Raw genomic sequence first — 17,718 nt, forward strand, 5'->3', positions numbered from 1 at the left:
TTAGCAGAGCTTTGCTGAAACACAGGCCGTCTTGTCAACAGCCTGGGGTCTCTCCCTGCTGCCTGCAGATAAACTGAAGTCTTTGGTGTGGCATTCCAAGCCTTGAGCATTGGCTTCACTCACTCTCTTCCAAGCCCCTTGAGCGGGCTTCTGCATGCCCGCCCCCTCCTCGGCTTTCTAGTTCAAGGCTGTACTGGTCACAGAGGCATTCAATGAAACAACGCTGTTCCCTTCTGAAACTCTGGAGCCCTCAGTACAAGGCGTTAAAGAGCCAGTGCTGAAATAGCCTTGTTCAGAGTATTGTATGTGTGCCTATGACGGCATCACTGGAGAGCTGAGGCAAGAAGACTTCGAATTCTAGACCAGTGTTGACTACATGTACAGGGAGTTCAGAGTCCGACTAGCTGCATAGCAAGACCCCATCAAAAATGAAAAAAAAAAAAAAAAAGTTCTTCCTAATTCTAGAGTTAAGTGGTCAAAGGGACTCCGTGGCAGACAGGACCCGGGCCTTGTGCTTATTCCCATGTTAAAGCCCTCCTCAAGCTTTTTGTTCCTCCTCTCCCTGGGCGGAAACCACTGTTAGGTTTTGTTGCTGTTGTCCAAAAGGTCATGCACTCTATGAATGCCTTTAGGAGCCAGTGCCATCGCCAGGAGTGTTTGAGCTTTGCCCAGAGAAGAATCAAAGAAAAACTTTGCTACAGGCTGGGTGTGGTGGTATAAGCACTTAATCCCAGCACTCAGGAGCATTCTTTGGGTTCTGGGTCAGCCTGGTCTACATAATGAGTTCCAGTACAGCCAGAGCTACATAGTGGAAGACCCTGTCTTAGAGAAGGAGGGGGAGGAGGAGGAGGAGGTGGAAGAGGAGGAGGAGGAGGAGGAGAAAGAAGCTTTGCTGACTGAAAGCAGGAGTTACCATACAGCAGGGCCTGGAAATGATAGCCTTGAAGTAAGTACAAACTGGTGCTAAAGAAGTTCTGGTGGAGAGGTGGGGATGTGGCCTAGTTGGTAGCGTGCTGGCAAGCATAAAGCCCAGGGTTGCCTCCCAGCACCTCAGACCAGTCCAAGAGGTTCAGCTCTGTAATTCTAATACCCTGGAGGTAGATGCAGGATGGTAAGGATTTCAAGGTCATCCTTGGCTACATAGGAGAGTTTGAGGTCATCGAGGGCTACATGAAAACTGTTTCAAGCTAACAAACAAACAAACAAACAAACAAAAAAAATTTCAATTAAATACAGCAGAAGTATGCCCTGTTCTGTCCCGACTGTTCTGTCCCCAAGCCATACTAAAAAATAAAATAAAATAAAAACAAACAAAAACAAAACAACCATAAAGAAATCAAAAGAGGACTAAATCACATGATTTTTGAGAATAGAAAAGAAGATGGAGGCCAAGATGTCAACCCAGTTTTAGAATGTAGGAAGGGACAGACACAGTAGTGACAACCCCAGCAGCACAGGCCTGCAGGGGAGGTGTGGAGGACTCAGGTCAAGCTGCTGGGGAAAGGGAGAGAGGGGTATAAATGAGAGGACTGGAGGAGTCTGGGAAGGCCATGAGAGAGTATGGGGGGGGGGGCACTGGCCACACAATTCCGTGTTCCCTAGGGAACTTGGGTTGGCACATCAGGTGCTGTGCAGCAAGGGTGGGAATGAGGGTGGGTGTGGGAGGGAGGGTGGAGTGGGAGGGAGGGCAGGAGTGTGGGTAGGTGTGGTAGATAGCAATGTTGATGGCTCAGTTTCCTTTCCTCACCCTGCTCCTAGGCAGCCCTCAGCCAGGTTGCAGACCAAAGAGCCCTTTTCTGTAGAGCCAAGCAGGCTCCAGGAGTGACCTATGGGCACAGACACTTCAAGTCCCCAATGGAAAAGCCAACTGAGGATCACTGCCCATGGACGGAAGTCACCATCAGACAAGCCCCACCCAGGCGTCCTGGCCATCTAGTCCCCTCTTCACCACACAGTCCTATAATGTGGCCAGGGCTGGAATCCCCAGACATTTCAGGAATGCCTCAGTCATGAGAGCCAGGGGTGTGACTGTGGGTGAACAGCAGAGGCAGCTGCAGAAGAGCTCATAAATTCTGGAGGAAAACTTTAAAATGCTATAAAATTCTCAGAGAGAGACAATCAGACATCTCAAGGTTCATTATCGAAAAACAGGACGGATAAAGAAAAGACCCTGATTAGCACCGTGAGTTCCAGGACAGCCAGGCCTACACAGAGAGCTCAGCCTCAAAACAAAAAGGCCCCAAGAGAATAGAGAGATAAAGAACACTCGGGTAAAGTGCCGAGGTCCCTAGAATCCGCACAAAGATGGACACAGTTGTGCATCTTTGTGATCCCAGAACTATGGCAAGATGGGAAACAGGGCAGCTCTCGGGCCAGCCAGCCTGGTGTGCACCGCGGTGAAGAAGGGATCCTGTCTCAAACCAGGTGGTTGAGCACCAGCACTCGACACTGCCCTCTAACCTAACGTCAGCTTTGTGGCTCACACACCTGCGCCCCAAATTGAAAGGAAAAAGGAAGGCAGACAGTCACAGGAAGGAAGCAAAGCAAAGCGGGGCTGGAGAGATGGCTCAGTGGTTAGGATCACTGGCTGCTCTCCCAGAGGGCCCAGGTCCAGCTCCTGGCACCCACATGGCAGGGCACAGCACGGATCTAGAGGATCAGATACCCCTGTCTGCTTCACAGGAACCCCCATGCATGGGGACACATGACTTCACAAACACACACACACACACACACACAAATAAATGATAAATAAGTAATTTTTTTTTAAAGGAAGGAAAGAAGAGCTTGGCCTGGTGGCACACACCTGGAATCCTAGAATTTGAAAGGCTGACGCAGGAGGATTACGAAGAGTTCAAGGCCAGGGCTACAAAGCCAAAAGTCAAAAAGCAAACAAACAAAAACCCCAACAGCAACAAAAACAATGTTACCTACCAGTGACATCCACATACTCTAGGAAAACAGACGCAATGTAAACAATGTCTCACATAGCCATGATCGCATAAATAGGAAACTGATGTTGAAGGGACACAATGCTCTACTGGCATACACAAGTCCCTGGCTCAGTCACCACCGCTGCCGGCAACACAGTATTGACTTCACCAAACACTGCAGTAAAGAGCATTGGGAGGGGGGTGAAAAGGGAACAGGGCCTCACAGTTTGGGGGGGGCTGTAACTTGATGGTTGGGCTGATGCGGTCCTCAGTTAAATGCTCAGCAGAAAAATTATTATTATTATTATTATTATTATTATTATTATTATTATTATTATTATTATTATTTGTTTTTCAAGACAGGGTGTCTCTGTGTAGACTTGGCTGTCTTTGTAGACCAGGCTGGCCTCAAACACAGAGATGTGCCTGTCCCTGCCTCCCTGAGTGCTGGGATTAAAGGCGTGAACCACCACCTCCCGGCAAAACATTAATTTTTTTTAAAACAGAATAAGCGGGCCAATGTTCTCATCTTCTGTAACAGCAAGAAAATGGTCAGAGCTTCTTAAGGTGTCGGCCTAACAAACCAGCAGTATCACAGCAAAGCTCTAAAGGCAGCTGTGTCCTCGCCTCTGATCCCGCACTCGGAGGGGGAGGCTGGTGGCTTTCTGGAATCTGAGGCCAGCCTGGTCCACATCCCAGTCAGGGCTACAGAGTGAGAGCCCTGGTTTTTTGTTTGTTTGTTTGTTTGTTTGTTTTGTTTTGTTTTTAAGCACCGTATTTAGAAACTGGAGGGGGGCTAAAATGGAGGGAACCAGTTGAAATGGTTGGAAGTACCATTTCCAAATGGTTGAGCACCTCTAGGGATCAGACTGGGACAGAGTTGGTGGGTCAGGAACTGCACTTCACAGTATACTTTTTAGTGATGCTCAGCCTTCTATTTTTTTTGTGCAAGTATTCGATATTTTCATTATTACCATTATTATTATATTATTATTATTCTTTCTTTCTTCTCCCCCTGCCACCCAGGGATAAAGATTAAACCTGGCCTTGGGTACACTAAGCAAACACTCTTCCATGGAGGTAGCCTAAAATGTCAGTTTTAAAATAAAATTTAATATAAAATGAGGTGTGGGGGTGTAGCTCAGGAGCTGAGCGCTTGCTCAATGTGAACAAAGGCCTGGGTTTAATCCTCATTTCTACCCCCTGCCCCTGATTAATTTTCTAAGAAAAAAAACAAAAACGGGCAAAAAGAGATTGTTGTGAATTAATTATCTCTATTTTGGTGTTCTTCTGCTGCTGACCTTGTCTGTATGAACTCGTGTTCTCTGAAGAAGCCACACCCACCTTAGGCTCTTGCCGGCCAATTCATGGATTAGTATTTGCGTGACTGAGGAGAGCTGGAATGTGGCAGATGGGGAGCCAGCATTATCTTGGGCTATCTTAAGTCCTAATAGCCATTTATTGCCCATATCTGCATCTAACCTAACATCCTTTAGACTATCAAGTAAAAATGTTTGGAATGTTTTCTTAGCAGACCAGTAGCTTCTAGATAACATCTGTAGCCAGATGTGGTGTCTCATGCCCATAACCCCAGCCCTTAAGAGGCTGAGTCAGGATTGTCGGTTGGAGGCCAGCCTGGGCTACAGAGTGAGACCCTGCCTCAAAAAGACAAAACAACAACAGCACCTGCAGGCTATAGTAGAGACATCCCTGCCCTGCCATGACCTGAGCCACATCTCCAGCAACACAGTTGATAAATGCCTCCTTATGTGGCTTTCTTTTGTTCTGTGACGTGAAAGTTCCAGTAACTACACCAGAGGTGGCCTGTGATATTCAGAGAAAGCCAGGTCTTCATTCGGGGGCCACAGTCACTCAATCTTGGCCCAGAGCAAAACCTTCCATATTCCTTTGGGGGTGAGAACTGTTTTACGTCAACATCTCTGTCTCTGTTTATTTTCTTTCTTTCAAAGACTAAATCTTGACTGGAAAATGTGGCAACATTGCCAGATAAAATTCACTTGGGATATTACTTACACTAAAAAAAATTATCACTGCTTATCTGAAATTCAACTTTAACTGCGTTTCAACAGCATGTAGACTTAAATTGAAATGATACAGAGAAATTTGTGAAGTGTTCCATATTTTAAATTAACTGAGCCAAGCAGGATGATACATGCCTTTAATCAGAGCACTAGCGAGGCAGAGGCAAGATGATCTATGTCAGTTCAAGGCCAGCCTGGTCTACATAGTGAGTTCCAGGAGAGCCAGGGCTACACAGTGAGACTCTATTTCAAAAGAGCAAAATTAAATTAAATTAAATTTAACCGAGCCAAGCTTGGTGGTGAATGACTTCAACCCCAGTACTCAGGTGGCAGAGGCAGGAGGATTTTGTAGGTTTGAGGCCAGCCTGTTCTATATGATAACTTCCAACTTGGCAAGACCCTATCCCCAGAAAGAAAGAAAATGAAGTGAGTGGTTTTCTTTGGGGAGAGGCACGGGGGTGGTGCTAGGGACGGAAGCTGGCATGAAGCGAACAGTCTGTTACTGAGCGGCATCCCCAGCACTTGTCCTGTATCCACACTGGGTACCCCAGGGGCTGTAAATGCAGGCTATGCCCCACTAGCCCCACAGTTAGGACTGCGACCAAGTAGACAATGACAAACTGCAAAGCCCCACCATGGCAAATACCCACCGTGCGGGAGGTTTGTACAGACACTGACCACATTTCCTGGTCACGTGCTGATGGTGATCTGGGATTGCTGCCCGAGTTATCTCCTACCCCAGGGGCCACTGCTGACATTCCGTCAATCATAGAGAGGAGCTGGGCACTCGGGTCGGTGGACTTGCCTGACTTGTGCAGAAAGGTCTGGATCCGTTGTCCAGGCAGACGATACCTCTGATTATGCGGAGCCAGGTAGCTAGCAGATGTCAGCAGCTTGAAGGTCCTTAAGGTGGAGCCCTTCCTTGGGGAACCTGGGACCTAAAATGGCAGGACTTGCTTGCTGGTCAGAACAGGGGCACGTGGACTGTATCTCTGGTTCTGGGTGGAGATGTGACATTCTGAACAACCCAAAAGATTGGAGATCAAAATCTAGCAGGAGGCTTTCAAGAACAAAGACGCAACCCTGTCACAGAGGCTGGAGAGATGGCTCGGTGGTTAAGGACACTGTTTCCTCTTTCAGAGGTCCTAGGTTCAATTCCCAGCAACTACATGGGGAAGCTGTCTAGTCTAGATACTTTAAGAAAAATGTGAATCCTGCCTAAATAAGGTTGGCACAATGACCTTCCCATTGTCCACCCTCGCTTTGAGAGTCTGTGTTTTACACTACTCTTTGTATATCTCACTGCTCTCTCTCTCTCTTTATTTTTATTTATTTTCTTTTTTAAGACCTGGTTTCCCTGTGTAACCTTGGCTGTTCTTAAACTCACTCTGTGGAGCAGGCTGGGCCTCGAACTCAGAATCCTACCTGCCTCTGCTTCCGGAGTGCTGGGATAAAAGGCATTCGGCACCAACATCAAGCTAATTAAACATTTTTTTTTTTATGTATAATTTATCTATGTATGTTCATTACATGTGTAGTGACCTTGGAGGGAGTCAGGTCTCCTGGAACTGGAGTTACAATTGTGAGCTGCCACAGGGGTCCTGGGAACTAAACCCAGGTCCTCCGGCAATGCGGCTGCCTCTCTCCAGCTGCTACAGGGACATTGTCTATTTCCGTTATGGATTTATTACAAAACTGCGGCTTAACCCTTTATTTGAATCTTCCCAGCGATGGGGCGGTAGGGGAATGGGGAAGTGGAGGTTGAGAGGTGTGTGTGTGTGTGTGTAGGTGTTGTTTTGTATTTTCAGACAGCTCTAATTGTTTACTGTTTAAAGAGAGATCAGGGCGTATGTTTTGGGGCACTCCCTTGTCATCCTGCTGATCACAGAGGCTGACCTGCCAGGCCAACCTGGGCTACACAGCTGGGAGACGCAAGGTGGAATGTACCATCTTTAGCCAACCATGAACAGTGTGAGGCAGAGCTCATTGCTCACCCTCTCTGGGTGTGCTTGCTTGCTTAAATGCAGCGTGCAGGCTCCTGCGGAAGGAACACTTTTTGTCTCGCTGGAATAGTTTTGGATAGCCTAGTCCTCTGCTCCCAGACCTGTTTTTTCATACCAGTGAGTTCAAGGTCAGCCAGGGCTACAAGGCGAGACTTTGCCACAAAACAAAAGCCAGACAAGATGGTGCACACCTGAATCCAAGGGACAGAGCAGGCAGGTTTCTGAGTTTGAGGCCAGCCTGGCCTACAGAGGGAGCCTTGTCTCTAAAAACCAACCAACCAACCAACCAACCAACCAACCAACCAAACAAACAAACAAACAAACAAACACACACACCTCACCCCAAAAAAGAAAGGTAAAGGTAGGGAGAGTGGCTGGCGGTGGAGGATGCGGACAGCCTCGAATTTGATATTCTACACTAACTATGACCAGGAGGGAAGGAAGGAAGGAAGAAAGGAAGGGAGAGACGAAGGGAGGGAGGGAGAAAGGAAGGAAGGAAAGAAGGAGGGACAAATGAGTGAATGAATGAATGAATGAAAGAAGGAAAAAAGAAAGAAGAGAGAGTGAGAGAGAGCCGTTTGTCCTCACGGAGCAATAGGGACCGAACAGCCCTTCAAATCCCCTCTCATGGGGTCCTCTGCTGTTTTGTAAGCTGGCTCCACTTTCCCTCCAACGTCTGAGTACTCCAGTTCATCAATGCTGTGCTTAAAATAAGGCACTCGGGCTGAAGTTCCTCCGGTATGGCCCTAGGCAGGCAGAACAGTAAAGCGCCTTCGCTCTCTGTGATCTCCAAGGTGAACGCGGCAAGCAGGAGCAGCCACTAAGCCGGCTTGCGTGTGCAAAGGCTGAAGCAAATGTCCGCTAGGTTTGATACCGAAAATGGCATCTTGCAACAAAGTAAACCCTGCTTTAAAGGCTGTTAGCGGCAGAGGGTCCCCAACTTTAAACCTCAGACCTGTGCTGGGCTCCCTGGCTCCCACATGGCGGCCGAGGAGGCCTTTGAGGAATGCCATTTCCATTGTGATGTTTGTTTGAGACCAGCTTTCCATGTTGTCCTTGGAAAGGTCCTGTGGCAGAGGATCTGGTCACAGGAGATGCAGAGGACAGAAGGTGGTAGATGCTCCTGTATCTGGGCGTAGATATAACCGCAGTCTGTGACTGGAGGGTGGCTGAGTGGTTAAGAGGACATGCAGCTCCCGAAGGATCTGGGTTCAGTGCCCCCTCACGGCTCATGGCTGTCTCTAGGTGCAGGGGCTCTGATGTCCTCTCCTGGCCTCTATGGGCACCAGACACAGTACCCACATACATATACACGCAGGTGAAACTCTCATACACGTAAAGCATAACAAATTTATTTTTAAAAATATGTATTTTGGGGGGAGGGGCATAGGAAAAGAAGAGGGAGGGAGAATGGGATTAGGAGGGGGTGAGGAAGGGGGCTACAGATGGCATACAAAGTGAATAAACTGTAATTAATAAAAATAAATAAAAATTTAAACAAAAATAAAATAAAATGTGTATTTTCCTAACGCTTATGTAAGTGAGCCTGTCAATCGCTCAGACAGGAGCGCCACTCAGAAAAGCTGCTCTTCCCAGAACCTTTAAGAAATTGTATAAAGCCCAGCTAGAGAGGTGGCTCGGGGGTTAGGAGTACTTGTTGCTCTTGCAAAGGACGCAGGTTCTGTTCCCAGCAGCCACACCTCCATAACTGCAGCTCCAGAAGATCAGCTGAGACCCTCTAAAGTAAATCTTAAGAAAGATCTAAAGAGTATAAGTTCAGTGATCTCTCTTGTCCTTGCCTATTCCCATCCTGTGGAAGGCCTTCCTCCTCAATGTCCCCTTGGCTACTGTCCTCTCTCACCCCAGGAGAGCGCTGCGCTTTACAATGGTCCCGCTAGTCGATTCCCACTCCTGCCCCTCAAGGACCCCACTTTACTCTGAACTCTTGCATTTGTCTCGTCTGGATTATTTTTTTAATATTTACTTGTTTTTATGCTCATGAGTGCTCTATCTGTATTACACCTGCATGCCAGAAGGGGGCACCAGATCTCATTATAGATGGTTGTGAGCCACTGTGTGGTTGCTGGGAATTGAACTCAGGACCTCTGGAAGAGCAGCCAGTGCTCGTAACTGCTGGGCCATCTCTCCAGCCCCTCATCTGAATTCTTTTGGCAGAGATCCCAAGGATTGAAGAGCCCGGGGAGGGGGGGGGTGTCAAAGCAAGATCCTGGTAGCAGCTTCACATAGCAAATTTAATTAGTCAGTTTATTTATGGATTCTTTTTGTTTTAGTGTGTTTTATTAATTTCATTCATTGGTTTTGTGTGTAAGCTCGTGGGCACATGTTGCTGTGGCTGTGAGTGTGGGTACATGCCAAGCCACGCCCATGGAGGTCATTAAACAACTTTCAGGAGTCATGTTGGCCTTCCACCGTGTTTCTGCCCTTATGCAGCACAGTAAGGGCTGGCAGGCTCAGCAGCTCCTGTGAGCCCTCTGTCTCTGCCTCCTATGTCAACACACGAGTGCTGAGCTCACTGGTGCCCACCGCAGCACTCAGCTTTTTACTCGAGTTTAGGAGATCGAATTAGGGTCCCTAGGCACGCCTGGAGCAGTTTTGCTTCTCAGCCGTCCTGCTGGCCCTTCACTTAGCATTTCTGATGTGTGTTCATCTTCAGCTTTCATGAGGCAGGATGGGCAAAGCTTTGCCCATTTTAGAACAGTTTTATCATGAATAGAGATAAAAAAAAAAAAAAAAAAACTGGCTTCCCTCCCCCTCCTTGACACATGACCTCATGACACAGACCATGCAAATAAAAGTTAACTTCCTGAGCTTGTCTGGAAACTGGCATCCGTGATTCATACTCCCAGCATTCACTGGTAGGCCTCGATGAGCCATTTCCAGGGCCCTTCACAAGCTAGTTTGCCCTCTCTTCACATGGAATAAACCTGGCATAGAGAACTGGGCATGGTGACACATTCCTGTAATGCAAACACTCAGGATTGCAACGATGAGGTCCTGGGCTCCTGCGGTAGTCTTAATAAGAATGGCCTCCATAGGCCTATATATTTGAGGGCTTCCTCACCAGGGAGTGCACTATTTGAAAGGATTGGAAGGCCTGGCCTTACTGGAGAAAGTGTGTCAATGGGGGTGGGTTTTAAGGTTTCAAAAGCCCATGCCAAGTCCAACGTCTCTCTCAATCAGGATGTAGCTCCCAGCTACTGGTCCAGTGCCATGAGTGCCACCATTTCCCGCCCTGATGATAAGGGGCTAAACCTGTGATACTCTAAGCAAGGGCAGTTCCATGCTTTCCTTTATAAGAGCTTCTTCAGTCACGATGTTTCTTCAGAGCAGGAGAGCGGTGACTAAGACAGCTACCTAGTCAACCCTGTCTCAAAACCCAAACCAACCAGCTGGCATGGTGGCATGCACTTCATTCTAGCGGGTGGGAGGTGGAGGCAGGAGGATCAAGAGCTACAGAGCAAGTTTGAGACCAGCTTGGGCTACAGAAGACCCTGTGCTGGCTAGTCTTACGTCAACTTGACATGCAAACTGGAGTTATCTGAAAGCAGAAAACCTCAACTGAGAAAATGCCTCCATAAGACTGGGCTGCAGTTTATTTTCTTAATTAGTGATTGATGGGGGATGGTCCAGCACATTGTGGGTGGCCGGATGTCCTGGGTTCTATAAGACAGCAGACTGAGCAAGCCACCACGTGGTATTTTACCACGGCAATGGCAGCCCTACCTAAAACAGACCCGGTCTCAAGAAAGCCAAAACAACAAAATTTAAAGAAAGATCATTTATCGCCAAACAACCAAAACACACGAGTAAAAACAAACAAATGGACAGAAAACAGAAGAGTTGAAAGTGCTGGGAATGGGGGTCAGGGGGAAGATCTATTCTCGTGTTTCAGTGTTGGAACCTCTGGGCCGCAGAGAGAAGACAGGCTGCTCAAGAGAGAGCTTGGACAGCCCTGGAGAGTCAAGAATGAGACCAGTTGTAACCATTCATAATATGGCATCAGCTCTCTGGAGCAAAACATAGAAAAAGCTTTGCAAGTGTACGCCCTCTCTTGAATCAGAGAGAAACCAAGTTTGTCAGGAGGAAAACACCCACTAGGTGTCCACGGAAATGTGGTTGTAACTATGAATCTCAGAGGCCTTGATACTGGTGGTGATGATGATGGTGATAAGATGGTCATGACGATGACGGTGGTCATGATGATGGTGGTGCTGGCGGTTTCCATTATTACTGTCATCGTCGTCATCATCATCATGCATTTTCTGCAGTACTAGGGGTTGGGCATAGGGCTAGCCTGAGCTTCTCTGTTTCCAGCTGTTGACCTGTGCTAAAGGCTGCAGAGACTTTAAGAGATGGAGTCTTGCTGAAGGAATCAGGTCACTAGGGGTAGACCTTTGAAAGTTTCATTAGCTTCTGCCCAGAGCTCTCTGCTTCTTGATGGGTCAAGATGCGAAAAGCCACAACCACCACAAGCTACCTCTGCCAAGAACCCGTGTGTTATGCTTGGCTGTCCCTGCCATAATGGATATTCTGTGGCCCTCTGGAACCACGAGCCAAAATAAACCTCTCTTTCCAAGTTGGTTCTGATGGGTATTTTGACCGTAAAGATAAGAAGATTAACCGATACAAGGAACTCCATGGGCAACAGAGGATGGTCCTGAGCAACTCAGGAAGATCATAGGAACCCGTATTTCCCTGGTGTGCCACAGCAGGGCAGGAGCTGAGCATTGCTATGACCATTGCTTACAGTTAAAACACTGTAAATGGTAATGATAGGCTTTTATTGTTAGTTTTTTGAATGTCTTTCCTTCTCCTTTCTTTCTCTCTCTCTCTCTCCCTCTCTCTCTCTCTCTCTCTCTCTCTCTCTCTTTCTTTCAATAAAATGTTTGTGGCCGGGGCAATTTGACTCCCTAATTGACAGTTGTTAGAAGCTTCCCTTCTGCCCAGGCTGCCTTGAGCCCAGACTTGCTAGCCAAGCAGCCCCTATTTGGCAGCCAGCTGGACAGCCCTTATGCCAGCAGGCTGCTTTGAACACTTCACGGATGTCTTGAGAAAGCTACACTGCAACCACAGCTGTTTGCTGCCAAAGCACTGCTCCAGCTCCAAAAGGCACTGTTCCAGACACTTCTGTTTCAGATAGCTTGCACCAGACTCTTTGCCATGGGCAAGTCTTGGTGAATTCTCAGTTGTTTTTACCAAGACTAGACAGTCAACGTTTTCCAGAGTGGCCCAGAAAAATGCTTGTGATTGGTACAGACCTGGTCTTTCATCTGAATGGACCGTGCCGTGACTGCTGCAAATACAGTCTTTAATTTGTGTAAGCATTATGCCACAAGGCAAACACCCTTGCCTACTCTCTTTCTGGCAGTGTAAACTGGCTGTTCAGTACACTGTTGAGTCAGTCAAGAGACACCCTTATTTGCTGCCCCCTGGTGTTGTGACATTAGGTACATTAAAAGGGTTTCTTTCTTTTTTAATTGCTTCCTTTTTTGTCTGTTTGTTTGTTTGTTTTTGAGACAGGATCTCACTATGTAGCTCTGGCTGTCCTGGAACTAATTGTGTAGACCAGGCTGGCTTCGAACTCACAGAGATCCACCTGTCTCTGCTTCCTGAGTGCTTGGATTAAAGGTGTGTGCCACCACAACCAGTTTTTACTTTTCTTTTAAAACTTTAAACGAATTTAACATATATTTACACGTGGTGTGTGTGTGTGTGTGTGTGTGTGTGTGTGTGTGTGTGTGAATGCCTGCGTTCACATTCACAGGTCAGAGAACAGCTTTGTAGAGTTGGTTCTTTCCTTCCACCTTTACATGAATTCTGGGGAACCAAACTCAAGGGGCCAAGTATGCAAGCCAAGCCACTTGACCTTCTGAGCCATCTGTGGCCTTCCTTACTCACTTTTTATCTTTATCATTAGTAGAACAAGCTGAGCCGGGGGAAGACTGTGGAGACAGCCACGGGAGAGGAGCAGCTGTGACGGTGGCAGCCTCGGGAGTGGTGAGGGGGCAGCTGAAGAGTTGCAGAGAGCCCTGGGTGGGGAGACAGATATGACAGGGGCAATGAAGACCTGAAGATGAGAAACCGAGCCCAGGGAACTGCTGGGCCTTGAGTTCCCAGAGCGTCTGCATGCCAGGCTTGAGGCGGGAAACCTAGCCACAGTGGGGGCTGAGGAGCCCAGGAGCAGAGCTCTCACGCTAACAGGTGTTGCTTTTTGCTGACTGTTGCTGCCCGCTGCTCCTGCTCCCCGTTGGCAGCCAAGGGTTACGATAGTAGCCCTATGCCAGCGCCACCGGCAGTTAAAGCCAGAGCTGTAAGCCTCCAACCTAAAGAGTCTCTCTGGCTGCTGAAGCCTGGAGTAATAGGCCCCTGGGTCTCATGGTTTAGACCTGTGAGCCTCTGGGCTTGCCATTTCAGTCCTCAGGTTCTGGACACCCAAGGGCCTGGGAGGTCAAACATTAGATCTTTCCATCACCTAGCCAATGATTTCCATCCAGGTAGAGCAAAAGGGGCTCAGCAGCCAGCATCAATTTCTGCCAGGAACAGTGGGCCAACACCTACAAGACATTCAAAGGAAGGAAAATGTGGGCCAAAGATTCCATACAGTCAATGTAGCTTCAAGTGTGACAGCTATATACAAACATGAGTGTTAATCCCAGCACTCAGGAGGCAGAAGTATGAGGTTAAGGCCAACCTGACCTACATAGTGAGTTCCGCCTTGCCTCAAAAATAAGCAAAATTGAAAAACAAAAACAAACAAACAAGATCCCCACAAATGTTCTGTAATCCTAGCACTTGGGAAGCTGAGGCAGGAGGATTTAGAAGTCCAGGTCATCAGGTACATAGCAGGTTTGAGAGCAACTTAGTTTATGGGAGACCCTGTCCTCAAACAATGACAACAACAAAAAGAACCAAACATGGTGTTTTCTACCTGTAATCCCAGTCCTGGGGAGGCAGAGGCAGCAAGATTGAAATAAGTTCAAGGCTAGCCTGGTCTACACAGCACACAGCAAGTTCTAGACCCTTTCTCAAAAACCAAACAACAGGGGGCTGTGGAAAGATGGCCTGGCACTGGCTGCTCTTGCAAAGGACCCAGGCAAGTGCAGTTTCCATCACCCACATTGAGACTAAGACAGTTCCGGGGCACCTGTTGCCCTCTCCTGGCCTCCACAGGCACTGGGCACAGCCACTAACACACTTCCATTTCTACAGACAAAACCCTCAGACACATAAAAACAAACACGTACACTAGAAATTCTTTATTTTTTATTTTGTTTTATTTTGAGGCAGGCCCTCAGTATGTAGCCCTGGCTGTCCTGTAACTCACCCTGTAGACCAGGCTGGCCTAAACCTCACAGAGATCTGCCTGTCTCTGCCTCTTGAATGCTGGGATTAATGGTGTGCATCACCCACCACATTTGGCAAGAAATCTTTTTTTTTTTTAGTTGAAGTATGGCCTGGAGAGGTGGCCCAGCAGTTAAGAGCACATGGTGTTATTTCAGAGGGCCCAGGTTCGATTCTCAGTACACACACATGACAACTCAAAACCGTCTTTAACTCCAGTTCCAGGAGATCTGATACCCTCCTCCTTCTTCTCCAGCCATGCATGAGGTACGCAGACATGCATACAGGCAAACGCCCATACACACAAAATTTAAAAAAAATCATTTAAATAACAAAGCCCAAAACTTTGTATTTTGAAGAAGCGTGTGTGCAAAATGCTACCAAATGGCTAAATAAATAAATGAACAGTTTGACAGGGAGAAGGAGAGAGAAGAGATTAGCTTCTAATATATCTCCTACAAGTAGCTCAGGGTTTCTGGGTTTGCAATCCAACAAATTGGTAAGAGTTTTCCAGATTATCTTGGGAGAAAGAGGAGGAGAAAAAGAGAAAGTGTAAGAAAAGGAAAAAGGGAAAAAACAAAACAAACAACAACAAAACTCCCCCCCCCAAACAAAACCACGGCTAGTGAAGGCCAAAGTTTAGTGGGACTTACATAACCAAGAGTGGCGGTTCTCACCTGAACTCCCAGCTCCTGGGAGGTGGAGGCAACAGAATCAGAAGTTCGAGGCCATCCTTGACTACACAGTTAGTTAGAGGCTGGCCTGGGCTACATAAGACCCTGTCTTAAAATAAAAATTAAAATTATGTAAGTAAAGGAGACAGTATGGTGTTGCCTGTCTGTAATCCCAGCACTTGGGGAGACAGAGGCAGGCATAGCTCTGTTGAGTTCTAGGCCAGCCTGGTCTACAAAGGGAGTCCAGGCAGCCAAGGCTACACAGAGAAACCCTGTCTTGAAACACCAGGAAAAGAAGAAGAAGAAAAAGGAGGAGAAGGAGGAGGAGGAAGAGGAAGAGGAAGAAGGAGAAGAAGAATTTTTAAAAATATTTAAAAAAGTGATAGGCTTTTTTGTTTTTGTTTTGATTTTGAGACAGGATCTCACTAGAAACCCCCTCTGCCCTTGAACTGCATATGTTTATCAGACTGGCCTCTACTTCCTGGGTGTTAAGAATAAATGGATACTTGATTATTAAATTTTCAAATGTAAAGAAGATGAAACCCTGTACTCGCTAGGGCAGCACACTTACTAAAATTAGACCAATACAGAGGTGGTTAGCACGGCCCTGTGCAAGGGTGTCCAGCGAATTTGTGAAGTGTTCCTATTTTTGATTTGTTGCTAAGGATGCCTCTTAGCAGAGATGGGGCACTCTCTTAAGTGACATGTTAAGCCTACTTTGTTTATTGACGTAATGGAGCTTAGAAAGACCATGTAAGAAAAAGATACATTACCGCTTTTTCCTGCCTTGATCACTTCCAGTGAGTAAATGGAGGTTTGGAATTAAAAAAAGAAAAAGAAAAGAAAAAAGGAGGAAAAAAAAAGGAAAGACAATGAACCAGATGGTATAAAAGATATATAAGGAATAAAGAACAAAGTGGGAAATGGGTGTGTAAGTTTAATGGCTCATGGGACTTAAAAATACACTATCTCTGCAGCCCAAAGACCAGGTTCTTTCCCTCACAGGGCCCTGGGTGCAACGGTTGCAACAAGCAGCCTCCTTGGAGGTGTGCAGCCTGCACCTTGCTTGGGTTGCCCTGACAGGCCTTCAAGATATGTATGTCGCTGAGCTCATGCTGTCCCTACTCTAGACTGCACTGTAAGCCCAGGACCTTTGGGAACCCCAGGACACAGTAGCCAGGTTCACACAAGCCAGGTCATCATGTGCATCTGCTTCAGGCCACAGAATAAGGAACCTGTGATTGAGGCCCTGGGAAAGGCCAGGTTCAAGTTCTTAGTCACCAGAAGATTCACATCTCAAAGAACAAAGAATGGGGATTTCATCAAACTTAATGCGGCGAATTTGAAGTTATGGCAGCTGAGAAGCAGCTTACTGATGTTTGTGGGATCAAATACATCCCCATTCGTGATCCCCTGGACCAGTGGCGGCCTTCTGAGGGCTTCCACTGTGCCGAGTTCCACCTTCTGCCAATAGTGTTTACCAATAACTCTCGCACCCAAAACAAAGAAACGCATAAACAAATCCCAAAGCCAGATGTAATGGTTTGTGCCGCAGTCTTAGCACTTAGTGAGTGGAGGCAGAAAGATCAGCCTTTCAAGGCCAGCCTCAGCTACTGGACTTTGAGGCCAACCTGGGCTACATAAGAACCTGATTTTAAAGAGCATGCACCACCCCCCCAACTCCCATACTCACATACCAGGACACACGCATCATAGCATTCAGGAAGCTAAGGCAGGAAGGATGAGATTTCAAGGACAGAAACGGACACCATCTCAAAAACTAAATAAATAGAGTAACAGCAAAACAAAACCGCACACACAAAAAGCCTAAATAAACGGAGAGCTATCTCATTACCATGTTTATAAACTAGAAGATTCAATATTGATAAGATGTTGATTCTCCTCTGATTGATCTATATATTCAACAGAATCTTGCATGAAACCTCAACAGTCTGTTTCTCTAGAAGTCAGCAAAGAGACGCTAAAATTCACATAAAAATTCAATCATGCAGTGGAGCACACTTAACATACCAGATCTGGGGAGGCTGGGGCAGAAGAAGCATCTTAAGCTTGTAGCCTGTGTTATTAACACAAACAAACAAAGCCTCCATAACTGTCCTTATGGATGGTTGTAAGCCACCATGTGGGTGCTGGGAACCAAACCCAGCTCCTCTAGAAGAGCAGCCAAGGGCTCTTAATTGCTGAAGCACCATCTCTCCAGCTCCTGTGTCCTAATTTCTGGATCAACCACTGCAGTCTACGATCAAGGGCACAAGAATGTAGCTCAGTGAACCTTCAACACCGTTTTTAAGAGCTGAGGATCTCTCTAGGACAGCTAACTTCCAAGCTCTCCTGCCTCAACATATGGGGTAGCTGGGACAAAAGGTATCTGTCACTGTGCCTGGCACACTGAATGTTCTCAGAGTGTGGTCAGCTGGAGCAGAATCATCGTTACCTGGAACCTTGACCCTGGGTACCCAGGGTTCACTTGGGAATTCACCACTGCAATAAGCTCGTCAGGACATGTCATCTGCATGCTGGAAACTCAGCTCTGATTGCTGACATCCGGTTAGATTCCCGACTGCTGGGGGGAAAGCTGCTTTTCTCTGCGTGGATTCTCATGTTCGGTTCAGATGCACTGTGCCAGAGTGTGAGCACCACGCCTTCCTGGCGTGAATTCGGTGTCACCCGGCATGGTGCTGGT

General features: G+C 47.2%; 1 non-coding gene and 1 pseudogene across 1 annotated transcript; both read left to right on the plus strand.

Moving 5' to 3' along the window:
* The first annotated feature begins 15,560 nt into the window (after positions 1-15,560).
* On the plus strand, positions 15,561-15,666 carry LOC129673194 (U6 spliceosomal RNA). Its single transcript, XR_008719627.1, has one exon. It is a non-coding gene; the product is annotated as a U6 spliceosomal RNA (small nuclear RNA).
* A 319-nt stretch (positions 15,667-15,985) lies between these two features.
* Positions 15,986-16,112, plus strand: LOC129673197 (small nucleolar RNA SNORA70; annotated as a pseudogene).
* The last annotated feature ends 1,606 nt before the right edge of the window (positions 16,113-17,718 follow it).

Source organism: Psammomys obesus, unplaced genomic scaffold (assembly GCF_907164565.1).
Source record: "Psammomys obesus unplaced genomic scaffold, mPsaObe1.curated_primary_1811, whole genome shotgun sequence".
Classification (NCBI taxonomy): Eukaryota; Metazoa; Chordata; class Mammalia; order Rodentia; family Muridae; genus Psammomys; species Psammomys obesus.